Below are 8766 nucleotides of genomic sequence, written 5' to 3'. Positions count from 1 at the left end.
AGCTGCCTAGGGCTGTAGGATGTGGCTTCTTCTCTCCTCATTTTGCCTAGCAAGGTCCCTCCCCTACATCGACCTATACTCTTCCACAGTGCTTAGACTCTCCAATTCTCAAGGAAGGCTCAGGGAACCCTACTTTATGTTACCATCATCCTTACCCCCCCCCCCCAAAAAAAAGCCTGAAAGTAATTGGAAATGGTGGATGAGATCATCTAGGCAAAATGCCTTGAAACTCTTTGGAGGCATCAGCCAGCTCTCATCACACTCAGAAGTGCACCCCGCAAAGGGTACAAGATCTAGGCTCCTGCTGCCCCAGGAGGAGGCACTGGAGCCCTAGATTTAGTACCCTTTGGTAGTACCCTCATCATTTAATGACTGGATGAAGTTTATCCCCTCAGGTACAAGTATGGAGACTCCCTTAGGTTTTATTGAATCAGCTCCAAACTACTGAAGCAACAGGGTGTGGGCGGAAGGTGAGGAAGGACTGCAGTGGGATTAACCAGATTCAATTACAGGGAATGAAAACCTGAGACCTGGATTGCAAATGAACCCAGGGCCCAAGGACCTGGAGCAGTCCAGGTCCCACGCTGAGCTCAGACGGGTTGCTGTAAGTGTAAGGAGCAGAGTTGATCCCTCGCCCCTCCCAATCCCAGCCCACCTGGTTAGGCCCAAGCTGGATTCCACCCCCACTTCTGCCAACTCCACTCTCCCCTGCTCTCAACATAAGCTTCGGGACCTCTGTCCCTCAGGGTGACAAATGAGTCTGCTTGCTCTCAGTGACATCAAATTACTTTGCACCAGCCAAGGGTTCCATGACCCAACATAACCTCACATTAGATCCTAAAAATGTAAAGAAATATGGCCTTCTTAAAAGTGACTGAGAGCGCATAATTGCTAGCAGGCTTGAGGGGTCGTCCCCAACTCAGCTCCTGACCTATGCCTCCAAAGCCGATGCCAGCCAGGAAGCACAGGCTGGGGCTGTGTACAGATAGAAGTTCAATCTGACATTTAACCCCGGTGCCCTAATCAGGTTCTCAGAAGACCAGATTATTTTTGTGTGGTTACAGAAACCACAGGGAGGTTTTCAGCCTACACTGCAAGCAGAGCTCACCTGCAGGGGCCCCTTCAGGCTTCAGCAAAGAGGAGGCTTGGCCAGAGATGGGCTTCTGTAGAGCTCTAAAAACACAGGCCTTCCTTGGGCTGCCATGGCTTAATTTTTTTTAGGAGTTCTAGTTTCACTGTTTCTTAATCTTTTCCTTCACTTTTCTCTCTTCCTTTTTGTGTCTTGGCTTGCCTATAGTGTCTATTTTCCCTTCTTGCTTTTCCTCTGAATATTCTCACTTCTACAGTCTCCACCCTGACCCTGACCCTGACCCTGACCCAAGCTTTCACCCCCATGGACTCCATCCTTGCATCCGGAGATCTGGGACACCCATCCCCCAGCCGCTGGTGCCCGAGGTCCTGGTAAAGGTCGTTGGTCTTGTTGGTGCCCCACAGGCTGCAGTCTGGGGATGCCTGGGAGACATTTCCTAGGCTTTTGCCACATACAGCTGGAATTGCTGGATATTGATATAAAATACAGGCACATAAATTTCTCCTCTTGTTTAACTTATATACCCTTTGTGAGTTTGGCCAAATTGCTCTTTTCTAATGCTGTGAGCAGTTATATATGCTTAGTATAAAATCATCCCAAATATTTAACGATTCCCCCAAAAACATAATTAAGGAAGCATGAACAATCTAACACTGCCATGAAAAGGAAGATTGGGGTTAGAGCTTACTAACCAGCTGGGCTGCTAGAGGACTTGTCAAATTTGATGTTTTGCTTGTTTTGGTTTTTTGGTTTTGCCTTTTTAGTTTCTAAACTTGCCTAGGCTTCAGTTAAATCACCTTTGCGTTTCACTGAGGAAGATCATGCCCTTGTCAGACCACCGAATTCAAACAAAACAAGAAAATCATGTCTTTATTAATTCTTTTTAAAGACTCTTATTGTGGAGGAGACATTTTAAAAAATAAACAGAACTGTATTTTTTTTTCTTGGAAACTGTGGTCACTCTGATGAGATGTCAAATACAGACGTTTTCCTCCTACTCTAGTTATTAGAAATCTCTTTGGAGTTTCTACCAGAGAAGGAGATGTGTTGAAATGGTAAAATAATCATTTGCACATTAATAAGTGTCGACTCAGGGCACAAAAAAAGACAGGCATGGTTTTCTTCTCCCCTACAAATCCTGATGCAGCCAGCGAAAACTTCAATAAGATGATTTGTTCATACCAAAGAGTTATATAAATCTCCAAAATACATAATTTTTCTTAAATAAAGAAGAATCACGTAAAACTTCTTACAAGGTGGACCACAGACTATACTCCCTTCTCAGTCCGGATTTTTCCTGGCTGGAATCTAAGATGTTTCTAGAGTGCAACTGGAACTATTCAAATTCAAGTCCTTTTTTTTCAATGTTGAAATAATATATCCTTAAAATCTTATGTTGTGAGTAGAACGATTTGATGTCTGGGATTTAATTTTAAATGTTAGTTAAAAGAATGGAAGTGGATGACAAGCCATATCGGGCAAAACGAGAATGGACGCTGAAGCTAGAAGTTGGGTGTATAGGGGTTGATTGTACTTTCATATGTATTTGGGAATTTTCATAATACTTTTTTACAAAATTGCATTGGGCAAATGGGACTTAAAAAAAGGAGGAAGGTGATCTATTGGGTAGCATCTGCAGTTACTCACTTAATTTTCGGTTTCCAGGAACAAAAAACATCTCTTTTTCTTTTTTCTTTTTTTTCTTTTCCATTTCTCCCAGAATCAGTCCACCATCCCCGATACTTTCTTTCTGGTGAGTTCCCTTTCAAAACTCATAAACCAAGCATCCAAACCGAAGGCTGGGGGCTGATTAGTAGAGCTTCCGTCCTCGGGCCCCCTCACCGGAGTGTAAATGCCTATAAAAACTAATATCAAACGTTTTTATTGAGCTGCTTCGTTTCCCTGAGCATTGGGCCAAGCGGGATTCCAGCCCCGGGACAAAGGGAGGGTGGCTGCTATATGAGCAGCATCGGGTGCTCCAGATCAGTTCAGGGAGGGTCCCCAGAGCCAGCCAGAGGGGCTGGGGATGACAGCCATGCCAGTCAGGGCCTCACCTTCCAATAAGGACAGGTGTACACAGGTACAAAGCCCTGGAAAAGGGAATGGCTGATGGCCTGAAAAATAGAAATGAGTAGAGAGATGGACCAGCTACCTAGAACAATGTCACCAGGCCAGTCTGACAAGGGGAAGATTTTTTTTTCCTCCGGGCTCGGTACGATGTCTACATTTCACCTAGTTGACACTGGATGTGCACATTCACTGCGCGTGTGCGTAGGTCTGATGTGTGAATCTGTATGGGGATATCACAGCGCACACATCATTAGGATTACAATATATAAAGTGCCCGTAAAAGTCTGATTACACCTCAGTGTGTACTTGAAGGGGTCCTCAGTCCCCTTTCCTCTTGGCTGTGCTGGCGAGTTCCCTTTCCTCAGTTGATTTGTGCGTTAAGACTTCGCAGCCTGAACAAGGGGCGTGGAGGCCTTCAGGATTCTGGGGAGAGATGAGCTCCTGCCGGCCAAGGCCTCCTGGCTGCCCGCACTGATTTCCCCGGGCTGGCGAGAAAGCCGCAGCCCGACGGGACCAGTTTACGTGCAAACTCCCTACTTCCTTCAAGCGCTCCAAGGTCTTCAGTGTATTTGTTGACATAAAGAATCCACAGCCCAGCTCTGGTTTCCTGTTTGTTGCGGGCTTGAGCATCGAGCTACAGTGGGGGACTGGGGGACGGCAGTAGGTTTCTTTTCTGTTCGGGCAGTGAAAGGACAGACAGCGTCGGGTAGAGAGACTCCTCATCCTTTTCACGTCCGTTGCTGGCCGCCCCAGCTCTCCCTTCGCCCTGGCCGAAGGACCGCGGGCTCACTCCCTGCTGGTTGGGGCTCTCCAGTCCAGCAGGCGGGAGTCCTCGCAGCGCCGGCCACGCACCGAGCAAGATGGGGTTCCTCCTGCCGGCGGGGCGAATTTCTCCTTCTAACCCGCGACCGTTCCTGTGGGCAAGACTGCATTTCCAGGTCCGGAGAAGAGCCAAACAGTGACACTGCCTGAGCAAGGAGCTCTCCCACCACCCCCTAAATGGGCTTCAGAATCACTGGAGCCTCCAAGAGCCAGCTGTCAGAGGCCGCGCTCCCGCACTCCCAAGTTTGCGCAAACGCTGAGGAGATTGGGTGCCACTGTGCGGGTGGAGGGGTGGTGGTGGTGTGCTGGGACCTGAGACTGGTTGTTCAGGGTACCTGGGACCTGAGACTGGTTGTTCCTAAATTTGGGGAGCCCTGTCCTCCCTCAGAATCTTTCTGGAGAACACAGGATAGGGTGTCCCTAGAACTGGGGGTCTTTGTGAGGCTATCTGCACTAGTGGCTTTGTAGTAAGGGATGGAACCTGGCAGGCAGGCAGGAGAGCTGCTCCTCTAAAAACTTGCTGCCTGCAAAATCCACCCTGAAGGCAATGCAAGAATCCTGAATGCAAGAGGGGTTCTGTGTGAGTCTTCTGGGACCGTACACGTCTATTTTCAAGAGTTAGCGTGTGATGGCCGCAGTTCAGCGTCTTTCCCCACACAGAGCCCAAAACTATCCCTTCGGCCTTGAGCCTTTTAGTACCTCATTATTTCTTCAGATGAGCCAACATCTAACACAAAAGCTTGGGTGGATGACAGAATGCAACATGGCCCTGCTCGCTGGCCAGCTTTGCCCAGGTTTCAAGACCGACTCTTTCCCTTTAAGCAAAGAGCACACAGGTTCCACCCTGATGGGCATAGGGGTGTGAACCCTCAAAAAGCACACCATAAACACAGCAGTCCCCCATTTGCCCCTTTTCCAAATGGTCTGGCCCAGTGAGAATTCTGAGTTAGTACCCTGTTCGAGAATGTTCTCTCTCTCTCTTTCCTAGCCAGCTTCAGCCCCCCAACACTCCCCCAACTTCTTTCTGGATCTTTCTTGTTTTGCCATTATCTCCGCATCCCCAGTCCACCCTGGGTGGAAGAGAGAGGGTTAAGATGTTCAACAAATGTGGCTCATAAAGCTGCTTGGATACATTAGAAACACATGAATATCCTGAAATACAAAGTGTCTTTAAAACCAACCAAGGAATAGTTATCCTAAGGTTGGATAGATACAAAGAAGTAATGCCAGGGAGCAGTGCTGACAGTCTCCTCCAACTTCAAGTGATAGCAGGTGAGTTTCATTTGCAAATGAAAATCAAAGTCAATTAAAACCTAGTTTCTCTTTGTCCTTTTCTCTCCCAAACCTGGAAGCCCAGGGCTCCATGGCCCAGACTGGCATCATGAAGTGCTTCACACAGGAAATCCCAGCCAAAGTCTCTTTCTTCCCTGGGAGGCTCCAGGGCAGCCAAAGCCCTATGGGGGCCCTAACCTACCCCAGAAGGTAAGAAGCCAAGGTGTGTTGCTTGGAGCAGAAGAAAGGATCCATAACCCCCTTGAACAAAAGGCCACGCTGCAGTCAGCTCTCCAGGTTCTGCCCCACACTGCCCTCTCAGGGGGACTCCAGAAAAACCTGGGGGCACCGGCAGATCCTGGGGATGACCACAGCCTCTTCCACCTCCACCCATGCACCCTTCTTGCTCAAGTGGTCCCTGCTGCCGAAGGTCCCACTGTGTGTTCCCTGTCTTCCTCGGCCTAACCCACGGAAATTCTGAGGATAAAATCATCAAATTGAAAGTGCTTCTTCATAATCCTATAGGAATCCCTGAGCCTGGGGAACAAAAAAACAGAAGACAGCTAAGGTGATCAGACACCACTAGTTGGGCAGGCAAGCAAATCTTGACCTTGCCTTTAGGGAAAGAGGCAGAATGCTGGGAGGATCTGCGCTTGCTTCTAAGAACACAGTCCAGTCTTTATTGTTCTCCGGACCTCTCTTTTTTCTACAGTAGCCAGTTTGGTGATTGCTGGGTGGAATAAGGATCCATACTGGGAGACATTAATGAACTCTGTATCTTCCTCAATGAAATATTGAAAAGGGGGATTATTCTTGCTTCAAAGTGAGTAGAAACTCTAGAAACTCAGACCCACAATTATTCACAGAACTCATTCTAATTATATAAATATTTCCACCCATTGATGGCTACAGCACAATATGTAGCAGGACCTGCAGACTAGTGAAAGCATGCCAAGACGCCACTGACATACCTGACAGAAAAATCACATCATATAATTATAATCTGAGACAAGAGGAGAACAAGCAGGCTGCCTCCCTCTGAGTAACCATGTCTGTAAAGGGTTTTTTTTTTTTTAATGGTAGGGAGACATAAATCTCAATACTTTGGGCCCCAAGCCCTTCCTTGGTGGGGGCACCATGTATGAGAAGCAAAGCCGAAAGAATCTGAGATGCAACCCAAAGCCCTCTTCCCCTCCCTTCCCGGCGCCGTCCCTCCCAGACAAACCTGCTTGTGGCTCCTCAGCGGACAAGTTGAAATCTTGTCTCACCATTTTTGGTGAGGAAGGACCCAGTCGACTTTGGCAGTCTCTGTGTGCAAGGCTCCCGGCTCCAGTGAAGTGGGAGGGGAGGGAAGAACAAGGGGCTGGCCCTGGCGGCCCTTGTGCACCGGCAGCCTCGCCACAGCCAGAGGTGAGCTGGCACAGGCGCCGGTTGGTGGGGGCTTCCCAAGCCGTGTTTTCGTTTTTCCGGGTCTGGCTGGAAAACAGAAGAGGCTCAAAGCCCCTGCCAACAGCAGGGCGGAGGCAGAGAAGAAGAGTCGGTAAACACCGCCCCAAAAACTCCACAAAGGCAGAAAAAAGATTGTGGGTAGCCAAACAGCCAGAAACTAGAATTACAAACGAAAAGGGAATTAGGGGTGAGCGGAGATGGGTGGTGGGCCTTTCGTAGCCACAGCACAGCTGCCTTGGTCTCCAGGCTTGCATGGCAGTTCTCTCACGCTGACTAGACTGCAACTTTCAACTTGACCTTGGCCTCCAGCCGTGTCTGACCCGTATGTAAAACCGCCCTCAAGTCCCCAGGAACTGAGGCCTCGAACCCTACCCTGTCTCTTTGTCACTGTGAGTTTTACAATGCCACTTGGAGGGAAGGAGAGGGTGGGGGACGAAATGGCCGGAAAGTAACACAAAAATCAAGTCTTTACAGAGACCAGTTCCTTAGTCTGCAAATGGCTAGTCCAGGAGAAGGTAAACCGGGGGCAAATCAATATTTACCCACAACTACTAAAAAGTCAAGAGGGAAAGGGCACAGTCAGTGTGGGGGAGGGACTGGGGGCCAGAGAAGGTTTTACTGGGCAACACTTACTTTGGTCAGGGAAAACTCTGGAATCTGGGCAGATAAAAGCCTGAGCCCAGTCATTCGTTTGTATCCTGCAGGAAGCCCAAGGGGCTTAGAGAGCAGAACAGTGGGGTGGTATGCGCAGCGTCTGAGTTCAGGGCTGAGACTGCAAGCTGGGACGGAGGGCAGGTTCAAGGCTGGCTGCTCACCAATTAGCCTGAGTGGAAGGGAGTCCAGTGTTCCCAGCATGAACGTTGCGGAAGGCGCCCACTTTCACTTTGAATGCTTCTTCCCAGTCTGGGTATCTGACCAGCTCACAGCCGAAAAGAGGTGGAACTATTTGGCCCCAAACCAGCAGGACCCCCAGAATCCCTCATCAAATCCTGGCAGCTGCAAGTAGGGCTGCTGCCTGGCTCTTCTAGTACCAGCACCCACCGTGATACCAGAAAAGGGCCGCATCTCCCAGGCACACAGGAAAAGCTTCTCAGGCTGGTCCTTGGGCACTGGGCACTCTCTGCAGGCTGGAGCTCCTACCTGAAGGGAAGACATGAAGTGACCCCCAAAGAACCCTTTTCTCTTTTCCCAAAATAGAATCCAATAGTGGGCTCCCAGATGTCTGGAGAGTCAAGTTCAGCCCAGGCTCTATGGAGCAGCTTGCGTGAGGCCCCTGGAGTCCCGGCCAGCAGTCCAGCTGGGGCCTGTTCCTCTTTAAGCCCCTTCCATGAGAAGCCAGCCGACTGGAGAGACAGGAGCATGGGTGAATGGTGTTCTCTCAACCTCAAAGCCTCTGGAGGAGGAGGAGGAAGAATTGTTACTGGGTCAGATCGGAAAAACAGGCTGTGTACGAAACTGCATGACGGTGACTGTGTGCATCAGTGCACACTCTGTGTGTATGCCTATGTCACTGTGGGGTGTGATGAGCTCTGTCTGTGTTTATGGGCCTAAATGCAAGTGTAGGAAAACTGTCCACGAACGCTGCGGACAGGGAAGGGAAGTGAGCTACTAAATGCAGTCCAAGCGTCTCAGTGGGATGTTCCGGGACCACAGAGCCAGGCATAACCTCGAGAATGGACATGTAGCAAACACCCTGCCTCTGTTCCCCAGGAAGGAGAGTCAAATCGCGGCGTTGTCAAAGCGACGATAGCAGTCCTGCGGTCTCCCCGCAGAAAGACTCTAGGATACCTGGAAAGAAAACAGGCCCCAAAGCCCCCAAAAACACCCAGCCTGATTTAGGCTGGTCCTCTCTTTACCAGTCGCTCATCTCTGGCCACAGGAGGATTCTACCTGACCTGTCCCCGTGGCCTCAGGTCGCAACACAGCGGTACGCCCAGGTCCCCTCCCCGCCAAGGGAGACAGAAGGGAAGGGGGAGGGAAAGAGGGTTTCCCTCCCCTCTTTGCCCGCCCGCGGCCCCCGCCTCTCCCGGGGGTGAAGGGTGCACGGCCGTGCGGCGAGCCCT

General features: G+C 49.9%; 1 long non-coding RNA gene across 1 annotated transcript in view; it reads right to left on the bottom strand.

Moving 5' to 3' along the window:
* Positions 1 to 6082: 6082 nt before the first annotated feature.
* Positions 6083 to 8766, bottom strand: part of LOC106147757 — a 3760-nt gene continuing 1076 nt past the window's right edge. Inside the window, exons 2-4 of the long non-coding RNA XR_001232706.1 lie at positions 7337 to 7843; positions 6480 to 6730; positions 6083 to 6225 (exon numbers count right to left, since the gene is read on the bottom strand). This is a non-coding gene — a long non-coding RNA (uncharacterized LOC106147757). The remainder of the gene's footprint in view (positions 6226 to 6479; positions 6731 to 7336; positions 7844 to 8766) is intronic.

The sequence above is a fragment of the Chinchilla lanigera genome, unplaced genomic scaffold (assembly GCF_000276665.1).
Source record: "Chinchilla lanigera isolate Chin_1 unplaced genomic scaffold, ChiLan1.0 scaffold00009, whole genome shotgun sequence".
Taxonomy (NCBI): domain Eukaryota; kingdom Metazoa; phylum Chordata; class Mammalia; order Rodentia; family Chinchillidae; genus Chinchilla; species Chinchilla lanigera.
Note: the sequence above shows the minus strand (reverse complement) of the source record. Positions and strands in the feature narration are given on the sequence as shown.